Source organism: Meles meles, chromosome 19 (assembly GCF_922984935.1).
Source record: "Meles meles chromosome 19, mMelMel3.1 paternal haplotype, whole genome shotgun sequence".
Taxonomy (NCBI): domain Eukaryota; kingdom Metazoa; phylum Chordata; class Mammalia; order Carnivora; family Mustelidae; genus Meles; species Meles meles.
This window is the reverse complement of record NC_060084.1, coordinates 6583865-6594342: the sequence shown is the minus strand read 5'-3', so window position 1 is coordinate 6594342 and position 10478 is coordinate 6583865. Positions and strand designations below refer to the sequence as shown.

The window sequence follows — 10478 nt, the reverse complement described above, 5'->3', positions numbered from 1 at the left end:
CTGGACTTGGCCTTTCTTAGTGCATCTTAGTAAGCATCCCGTAGCCATACAGCTGCCTTATTTTTGCTAACAGCTATGTAGCCCTCCCTGTCTGGATGTACCCATTTTATTGATGCATTCCCCTCTTGATGAATATCCAGGTGCTCGCAATCATCTGCTATGCCCACCACTGCCACACAAACCGCCGTGGCTCGTGATGTCTTGATACAATGTGCATGAAGCTATCTGTGCAGAAAACGCCTAGCGTTCCCTCCTTGATTTGCAAAAGACAATAAAAGGGGATTAAAGACAATCTTTAATTTAAAAAAAAAAATCTTCCCTGTGGCTTCTGGATAGCACAGTCATTTAAGCGTCTGACTCTTGGTTTTGGCTCAGGGTTGTGAGATCGAGCCCTGCCTCAGGCTCTGAACCCAGCAGGGGAATCTGTTGGAAATTCTCTCCCTCTGCCTCTCCCCCACTCCTGCTCTCTCTCTCCAATAAATAAATAAATCTTATTTTAAAAAATCTTGCTTTATCCGCACACACACACACGACTTTGCAGATTCATTTCCAGCCTGGTCCTCCATCGGTCCTCCATTTTGCAAAGCTGCAGGCACAAGACACTTAGGCTTTTTTCTTTTTTAAGGTTTTATTTATGTATTTGACAGAGAGAGATCACAAGTAGGCAGAGAGGCAGGCAGAGAGAGAGGAGGAAGCGGGCTCCCTGCTGAGCAGAGATCCTGGACTCAGGGCTCGATCCCAAGACCCTGGGAGGACTCGGGGCTCGATCCCAAGACCCTGGGATCATGACCTGAGCTGAAGGCAGAGGCTTTAACCCATTGAGCCACCCAGGTGCCCCAAGACTCCACGTCCTAAGAGTTTTCTGTGTTGCTACAGAGTCATCGGTTACATTGTCGTGGCTCTGTGACAATGTCCCTGGCCAGATATGTCATGATGTGCGAAACCGGTGCCCTCCGTGGACTTTTCAGGTTTATTTTCTCTTGCAGATAATTCTGCAGAGAACATTTCTTTCCAATAGCTTTTTAATTTTTTTTAAAAAGATAATTTCCTTAAAATGGTTTTCCAAGCATAATATTATTCAGTCAAAGGGTACGAACAATTTCACAGTGTTAACTGTAAGCTGCCAAATTGGCAAATCTTTCCCAGGGAGACTGTCCGCCTCGTCCTGACGTAGGTGGTCACCGGGCCTGCCTAACTCACCAGCCCTGACCCAGCCCCGAGGACTCGCTGCTCTCATCTAAAAGAGCGCAAGTGTGGGCTTCCTCAAAGTTGCTCTGATCTGGGTGCCTTTGACCTCCCTGTCTTCCCCACCCGTCTGGTGCGGACGCCCACGGGCCCAGCTTCCAACCCTGGCTCAGCCACTTGGCCTCGGTCTGGTCAATTCCCCAATCCGATCCTGTTTCCTCATCTGGGAGAGGTAGGGTGACTGCAATCCCTGTTTCCCTGGGATGCGGGACTTCCGGCGCCATAGCGAAACGTGTCCCAGGCAGACAGGGACCCATCGGGGAGCGTCGTAACATTCAGAGGAGCCCCGTGCCCCGAGACAGGCTGTGAGTAGGAAACCAGCTGATGGGAAGCTGGGCCGGACTCTGTCCCTCTCCTGAGCCACAGCGGCTAGAGGACCCTCACCCTCCCTCCCAGCTCCCCTGGCGTCCTCCACCGCGGGCTCCCCGGTGCCCAGGAGGCGCCACTAAGTGGGCACACGGTGAATTCGTGGGTGACTCAGAGCCTGCTCTCTGACCCTTCAAGGGCTCCCTGACAGGAGAAGGTGGGGCTGGGGTGGAAGGTGGGATTCTGGCCATTCCTGAGACTCAACATTTTCCATAAATTTGTTTACTCTTTGCATCTCCTCCTGGGCTTTCATGAGTTGACAGGCTCTGGGATTTGCATGCCTTTGTTGCTGGAAACTGGGTTCATTTTGTCTTGCTGGCAGCTTCTTTCTTGGCATATTTTTGTTCTTTTCTTTCCTGTTGCCATGATGTGAAAGGTGTATCTGAATTCTTCTGTTTCCTTAGGAGACAAAAATTGGGAGAGAAAATTGCTGTGTCGTGTTGCTCGTTCTGGAGTGTGTGTGTGTGTGTGTGTGTGTGTGTGTGTGCACGCTCAGAAATACTGCTTTCTGAAACTCACCTTGTATGCAGAGAAACCTTGCACCGTCTGCTGGGAGAAGGGGGGCTGTGAGCCCAGAGAAGGGTCAATAATTAAGGAGCAGGTACCCAGACTCTCATGTACAGCTTTGCCTGGGGCCCACCCCTGCCCCTCACCTAGGGGGCAATGTTTTTTGAATGCGTGAATTTCCCCTTATTTCCTTCAAGCCTTTATAAGAGGCATCACCTTCTAGATCGGAGCTGGAGGCCCTGAGATCAGGGGCTGTTCTGCGTCCAGGTTTTGTCTTCGGTCTCCAGGGGTATATCACTACTCTCCTCCTGAATCTCCCTTCCCATGCGTGTTTTGAAATTACTACTATTCATTTAGTGAAAACTAGATGCGGCGTTTTTGTGGGTCCGCGTGTACGGAAAAAGGCATCACGCGGTCCACATCGCTCTGCAGCTGCTTTGGCTGACCGCTGACACCCCCAGCAAGTTTTCCACGGGGTGGATGGCCCACAGCAAAGGGGCCACTCTCTGGCTGATGGCCGTATTGGTTTTCTAGGCTGCGCGACTTAATGAACAGAAATCTATTCTCCCACAGTGCTGGAGGCTCCCAGTCCCAAGTAAAGGTGTTGTCACGTGGATTCCTGCCGAAGGCCAGGAGGGGAGAACCCGTTCCAGGCCTCGCTCCCAGCCCCTGGTGGCCCCGGAGCATCCCCGGGCTTGCAAATGCCCTTCTCCCCCGAGTCTTCCCGTGGCTTTCTCCCTGTGCATTTCTGTCTCTGTGGCCAAATGTTCCCCCTTTTCCTAAGGACACCAGTTGTGCTGGAGCAGAGCCCACTCACGTGACCTCATTTTAACTTAATTACCTTTTTAGAGAACTCTCTCCAAAGAGAGTCGCATTCGGAGGCTCAGGAGATCAGGGCTCAAGATCTGGGTGGGAGAGGGCGCCTGGCGGACGGGACACAGGCTTTCCTGCTTCTCCACCATCTTCATGGCCACTTAACGTTGTCGGACTGTTCCATTCTCTGCCAACCTGGTGAAGGACCGATGGCACATGACCGCCATTTCATCCGTACCCCCACTTCTGATTTTTAATGAAATCGAACATCTTTTCAGAGGTTATTGCTTCTGGTTCAGTGGATTCCCCTCTTTATACCCTTGTTTTACAGCTGGACTTGAGAGTTGTCTCTCATGTCGAGTTCTGGAGTTCTTTGTGAATCCTAGGTCCTAGCCCGCATCACAACACTTTTCCGCTGGTCTTTACCTTCTCTTTACGCTTGTTTATCCTTGGAGGGACAGAGGTTTTTAATTTTAACGTGCTCAAATGCTTCAAGCAGCAAGGTTTATCTTGTTGAAGAAATCCTTCCCTGCACCAAGGTCATAGAAATAACGTCTTATATTTTCTATTACATCATTCAAGGTTTTGTTTCTCAAGTCCTGGCCTCCGTGCACTTGGAATTTATTTGTGTGTGTGGTGCTTGCAAAGAGCATCGTTTTGTTTTCCCAGATGGACTGCCAGAGGCTGTGCTCACCCCATTTCACACTCTGGTATCCCCGGTAGGCTGAGGCCCACATCCAGTTCTCCGACATCAATCGCGCTGCGTACCTGGGGACTTCCCCCGACAAGGTGGACGCCCAACACAGTGACACCTGTGCCTGCCCCAAGGATAAGCCCAGCTGAGCCTGACCCGTGGCTGCATCCTTCTGGAAGGGTCTGCAGAGATGGGCGCCATGTTAGTATCTTGTGTCTGCTATAACAAATCACCACAAACACGGGGCCTTGAAATAACAGACACGTGTTCTCTCACAGTTCAGGTGGCCAGAGGCCTGAAGTTGACATGTTGGTTCCTTCTAGGGCTCCGAGGGAGAACCCATCCATGGCTCTCTCCTAGCTCCTGTGGCTCTCCGCAATTCTTGGCGTTCCCTGGCCTGGAGAGGCGTCCCTCCGATCTCTGCCTCTGTCTTTACCTTCTGCTCTGTCTGTGTCCCCTCCTCTTCTCTTTTGAGGACCATCATTAGATTTAGGGACCATTCTCGTGAAGGATGACCTCATCTTGAGATCCAGAAGTCAATTTACCAAAGCCCTTTTCCCAAATAAGGTCACGTCTACAGATTTTGGGTAGATACATCTTCTGGACACACTCAATCCACTACGGGGACAATCTAAAATGGGGAGAAGAGTTACTCCTCTCAGGGGTGTGAAAGGGGCAAGCAACACAGATCTCCCTCACCAACGTACACTTTCTTTGGCCCCCTTGCTCAGTGACCAGCACCCAGTCCGCCGTTTTCTTTCATTTCTTCCTCCCAACCCCAAATTCAGTGATGTGTTATCCCACCCCCGGAAATAAATCTTAAGGAACTGGGTCAACAGCATTAAAAACAAAACAAAAACCCTCCCTTTGTCATTGCTTTGTTAATAATACTGAAAAGTTGGAAAGAGCCCCCAGGGGAGGAGGTAATTACTTAATTACTTCAATAATATTTGATCCTGCAAACTTACTCATAGACTTAGCAGTAGTCAGTCGCTGGAGGGAGAGGGCGGGGAAGGAGACTATATGGTCGTTGCCCACTCCAGAGCGAGGAGGGAACTTTCCAAAGTGACGACCCAAAGGATCACCTAAGGTAGATTAGGAAGGGGGCGCAAAGGGAAATCCCAGGTGCCATTGGGCGCCCTAAGATAGTCCAAGTCCCTAAAGCTGAGTCATGAGAGCTAGGTCGACTTGGGCGAACCAGACAGACAGGAAGGAGGATATAGGAGATCCACCTCATCAGGACCCATGACTGGCCACCAAAATCACGAAAACATGGCAACACAGAAAAGCTCGTGACTAGATGAAAAGCACAGCCTAAAAATGGATCCAGAATTGTTCCTCGAGAAAAGGAATTGCCATATGATCCAGCAATCCTGCCCCCGGATATCTACCCAAACAAAAAAAAGGGGGGCATCAGAGAGACGTGTGCACACCTATGTTCATAGCAGCACTAGACACAATAGTCAAAAGGTGGAAACAACCCACATGTCCACTGATGGATACACGAATAAATCCAATGCGGTGTATACGAACGAGGGAATAATCTTGATTCCCCTCGATTCTGACATACACTACAACCGGATGGATCTTGAAGACGTTCTGCGGAGTGAAATAAGCCACTGGAGGACAGGTGAGTCCGCTTCTTCGAGGGACCAGAGCAGTCCGATGGTGGCTGCAGGGGCTGGGGGGGTGGCGTGCGGGGTTCACGGTTCCCGGGGACAGAGTTTCGGTCTGGGAAGATGAGAAAGTTCTGGAGATGGATGGCGGTGGTGGTTGTACAATGTTGTGAATGTATTTAACGTTACAGAGCGGTTCACTTCAAAATAGGCAAGATGGGGGACGCCTGGGTGGCTCAGTTGGTTAAGCGACTGCCTTCAGCTTGGGTCATGATCCTGGCGTCCCGGGATCAAGTCCCATATCGGGCTCCCTGCTCGGCAGGGAGTCTGCTTCTCCCTCTGACCCTGCCACTTCTCATGCTCATTCTCTCTCTCACACTCTCTCTCACAAATAAATAAATAAAATATTTTTTTTTAAATGGGCAAGACGGCACATTCTAGGTTATGTGTATTTTATCACAGTTTTTCTTTAAAAAGGGTGTCTAGCTCATTGGCGGAGAGCCTCCTGCTTCTCTGAGTTCCATTGTCCGTTGGGCAAATCTTGATGTCTCCTGTCAGGTGAGGTGGTGAGGGAAGCAGACAAGATGGCCGCCCTCCTGGGGTTCCAGTGAGACGGGCAGGTAGGCCTTCCTCAGTCACACCATCAAACACGTGCCCGAGCTTCTTCTCAGTTATTAGCTTTGTCACCTTGGCTGATCCACTTCTCCTCACTGAGTTTGTTTCCTTTTCTGTGACAATGGGGACAGTACCAGGCCCTGATGATGACGCCGGAGGGCCCGCGGGAGTGTCCTCCGGATGGCCCCGGGAGACAGGGCTCAGCTCAGGAAGCGCTCTACGGCTTAGCTCCTTTTCCACAGTTCTACGTCAGAAACACCTGCTTAAGGACACACTGACATAATTTGCGTCCCGCAAGGATAGAGTCACGCAGCACATATATATTTTAAGGTATGCGAAATCCTTTTATATGCAAAGAAGTTTTTGATGGATATTCACCAGGGGGTGGAGAACAGGAGCCGGTATGTGAGGTAGGAAATATTCTTTAATCCCTATTAAGGGATTTACTAGTGGGGTGATCTCAGGCGAGTAACCTGCCATCTCTAAACCTCCCCTCCCCCGACAGACTGTTGTTTTTTTAAAATTCTTGATTATGGGCATTTTCAAACCCTCACAGAAGAAGAAGGAATCATCCAATGGACCTCCACGAACCAGCTTCACTGTAACTGCCGATCGTGTTTCCTCTGCACTTCCGCCTGCTGGCTCTTTTAAAGCGAATCCCAGACTCTTTAAAAAAAGAATCGCCACAACACCATGATCACGCCTAAATTTTTTTTTTTAAGATTTTATTTATTTATTTGACAGACAGAGATCACAAGGAGGCAGAGAGGCAGGCAGAGAGAGAGGAGGAAGCAGGCTCCCCGCTGAGCAGAGAGCCCGTTGTGGGGCTTGATCCCAGTACCCTGGGATCATGACCTGAGCTGAAGGCAGAGGCTTTAACCCACTGAGCCACCCAGGTGCCCCATGCCTAGAAGTTCTTTAAAAACCATTTCTTGAGATCATCTAATACCTAATCAGTGTTTTATCATCCTTGATTATCCCATAAATGCCTTTTTCATTTGATTTGCTCAAATCAGGATCTGCAAGGACCACATATCACATTCGGCTGATATATGCTTTCCCCCAGTGTTTTGCTAGGACAGTGTTCCAGCATCCAGCAAAGATGCCGTGGGTCCTCGGCATCACGCCCCAGACGCAGGGGCTGACCTGTGACTGTGCCTGGTCCCGTGTCTCCCTACAGCGGAAAGCACTTTTAAGTCTTTTTAAATCTAAATGCTACCCCCTCTTCCGTGTTTTTTCTTTGCTGTTTATTTGCTGAAGAAACCGTGTCCTTTGTCCTGTGGAATTTCTCATTCGAGGATAAAAAGAGCTAACATGCGTGTTGTGTTTAAAATATAGTAGGTATTTAATTAATATTCATTACAACTTGCTTTCTTCATTTATTTATTTTTAAAGATTCTATTTATTTATGTGAGAGAGAAAGACTGTTGGGGGGGAGGGGCAGAGGGAGAGGGAGAAGCAGATCCCACGCTGAGCTCACGACCCTGAGATCATGACCTGAGCTGAAATCAAGAGTCGGATAGTCAACCCACTGAGCTGCCCAGATGCCCCTTGTTTGCTTTTTTTTAAACTTACATATATCTGATGATTTTTCCAAGTGAAAACATATCATTTTTGTAAAGAAGGTAAAAAGTTCTAAAAAGTCCCTGGACTGTGAGGACTTTTCACAGCTGCCCGGGTTTGTGGCCACGCAGAAGGGTGTTTGTTTGCTGGGCCTGCCCCATCCATGAGGCCCCCAGGAAGGAGCCGGTGGGCAGTGGGAGGTGGCAGAACAAGGGGGTCGTGGGAGTGGGAATCAGAGCCAGAGGGGCTCCATGGAAATGGGGGGCAGGAGCCAGGATCGGCCCCTTCCCTGGGGCTAAGAGATGCGATACCAGGAGGGGGGCCCAGAGGAAAGAAAGGGACGTGGGGAAAAGCTGTAGGAATCCCAGAAGAGGGGGAAGGCAAAGGCATACCTCATTAGGGATAGGGAGGGACCACACGGTGTCCCTTCAGTGGGTTGGGGCAGATGAAACAAAGAGGAAGGTGAGCCTCCCCGGGCAGCCGACACCATGAACTCGGACAGCAAGCAGCAGGATGAGAAACACCGTGTCCTCTATCAGCCACTGGAGGAGAAAAGCAGTTGGTGGAAGGGGGTGAGGCGTCAGGAACTCTGTGCCTGGCTTTGCCACCCGTGTGGTCTTTGGTAAGGCTCCCTACCTCTCTGAAGCCTGGCTTCCTCCACTTGCAGGATAGGAGGGGTGGACAGAAGATTCTGGTGGTTTCTTTCCGCTCTGGCAAGGCAAATGTTCCATCTTGCTGACTCTCCTCGGCGGTGAAGGAGGGGTCGTGACCTCTAGGATCTGGACGCCCCAATGACCCCCTTAGCATTTTCCCTTACGAGGAGGCCAGCACGCAAGGACGGGCTCAAAACTGTGAGTCACCAAATCAAAGTACAAAAAGAACACGGACTCCAGGGTACACAGTCCTGGATCCCAGTCCCCGCCCTGCCACTTCCTGATCTGGGATCTCAGGTAGGGTTCCGTGGTGGATTGGTGATGTCTGTCACGGCCGGAGGGATGGGCAGGGCCGACTTTCCCCCCTGAACCCCGATCCAGGGCTTCTGACATACTCAGGGTTGATCTGGCCAATTAACCTCTGGGTCAAATCTGCTTAAGATTTTCATCCAAACAAAATTGAAAGTGAATAAATATCAAAATAACCCACTTGCCTGAATGAGGTGTCCAGGACCCAAGCACCTGTCAGCCACCAACAGGGTGAAGCCGTGTGGTCAGGGGTCACACCGCGGGCTTTGATTGACAGGTCGCCGTGGTCCATGCTCCAAGGGTTCCTGAGCCCCATGTCTGCTGTCCAGGCTTCATGCCACTAACGCTGCCTCATAGACCCAGAGCTGAGGCAGAAGCACAGAGAATGAGCTGCCCATCTGCAGGAAGCCTCCGGACGTGCCCCAGCAGAGACGAGTCACGCCCCGCCCCGGGCACCCACAGTGGCTCCCCTTGAATCACCATTGTTCTGCTGTCAGCTTGAGGACAGTAGGGCAGACTTGTGTCCGTGTCTGTTCCAGAGAAAACAGGAAGAGCGACGCCCTCCGGGGCTGACCGGAGCCTGGGGACCGAGGCGTGCTGTGGGGCGAACTGGCCGCGGGCAGCACGGAGTGGCCCTTAGGTGGCAAAGTCCTAACCCCCCTGACTTCAGACTGTGACCTTATTTGGAGATAGGATTGTCGCAGACGTACTGAGTGAAGATGAGGTCATACTACAGTAGGATGGGCCCCTGATCTAATATGACTGTGTCCTTATGAAAAGAGGAATTTTGCTCACAGGCACACACAGGGAGAACGCCTTGACCATGAAGGCAGAGATGTGGGGGTGGGGGGTGGGGGGCATCCACAAGCCGAGGAACAATGCCAGCGAGCCACCAGGAGCTGGACCAGACCAGATCCTTTCCCTCACCCTCAGAAGGCACCAGGCCTACTGACACCTTGATTTGGGGCTTGAGGCCTCTGGAGCTGAGCGAATACATTTCTGTTGTCCAAGGCTCTCAGCCTTGGTCCGCTCTGTCACAGCAGCCCACAGAACTCACGCGGACACCGACAGACCAGAGTCCTGGCTTGGCCCCTTCTCTTGGCGACACACCAGGCAAGGTGCTTTCCTGCTTGAGCCCTGGGCCTGCAACCTGAGACCCGGGGGCCTGGCCAGATCAAGTCTAGCCAGGTCACGAGATTCTTTACCTGGACTTTTAGGGATGGGAAAGTGGGAGATGGTGACGATTTAGCCCTGGGGACCTGGGGTGAGGTGGCCATGTGGGACCCTGCGCCAGGCACATAGGCGAGGCTGTGTTCCGAGAGGAGCCCAGCAGACTCCCGCAGAGATCAGAGAGAACGAGGGGAGACCGGGGGCTCTGTGCAGACCCCGCGTGATGCCTGCTCCTCCCAAGGCCTGGCTGGCCGCTCCTCGCGGGCTGGGCTCGCGCGTGGACATTCTTTCCACAAACCCTTGTCTCGAGGTCTCGCAGCGACCATATTTGGACCGAGCTCTTTGCCTATTTCTAGAAGGGTTTTGAAGGCCGTGACGTGGGGCTCGCGTTCCTCCACAAGCACAAACCTTGCTGTGTGCAGGGACAGAGGAGGCGGTGGAGGAGCTGCAGGTCCCGCCCCAGGGGGTCGCAGGCCAGCAGAGTCACAGGCTGTACAGAGAGGCCCAGGCAGCGCGAGCACACCTGCACCGCCGCGTCAGCCCGAAGGGACCAGGGAGACCGCCGGCAGGACTCCGGCGTCTCCCACTGTCCACTGTTACTTGCTTCTGTGAAATGTTGCATGTTACATCTTCTCCTTCCTCATCCTTTTTGGCTTCTCTCTTTTTGAAAGACTTGGGCGGACGGAGGAATTATAAAAAGCATGACCGGGGCTAAAATAGTAACGCACATGGTCAGAGATCGGGTCTGGTACCAGACTGGCCGAAGGCAGCTGTGATCTTGGGCAAGTTGCTTAACGTCTCTGTACCTCGTTGTCCCTGTATGGATAATGGACAAAAGAAGTCTCATGGCCCTTTTGTGAGGATTAAAGCGTCATCATAGGCAAAGTGCTTATACCAGTGGCTGGCACACAGTAAGCCCTGTTGTGG

At 51.7% G+C, this 10478-nt stretch overlaps 1 long non-coding RNA gene across 2 annotated transcripts; it reads right to left on the bottom strand.

Moving 5' to 3' along the window:
• Positions 1-898: 898 nt before the first annotated feature.
• On the bottom strand, positions 899-8247 carry LOC123931727. 2 transcript variants are annotated; one of them, XR_006816294.1, is made up of 3 exons: positions 8056-8247; positions 7812-7961; positions 899-2010 (listed from the first exon to the last, which is right to left on the bottom strand). It is a non-coding gene; the product is annotated as an uncharacterized LOC123931727 (long non-coding RNA). The 2 variants fall into 2 exon arrangements; XR_006816295.1 differs by lacking the exon at positions 899-2010 and adding an exon at positions 7302-7358.
• Positions 8248-10478: the final 2231 nt, after the last annotated feature.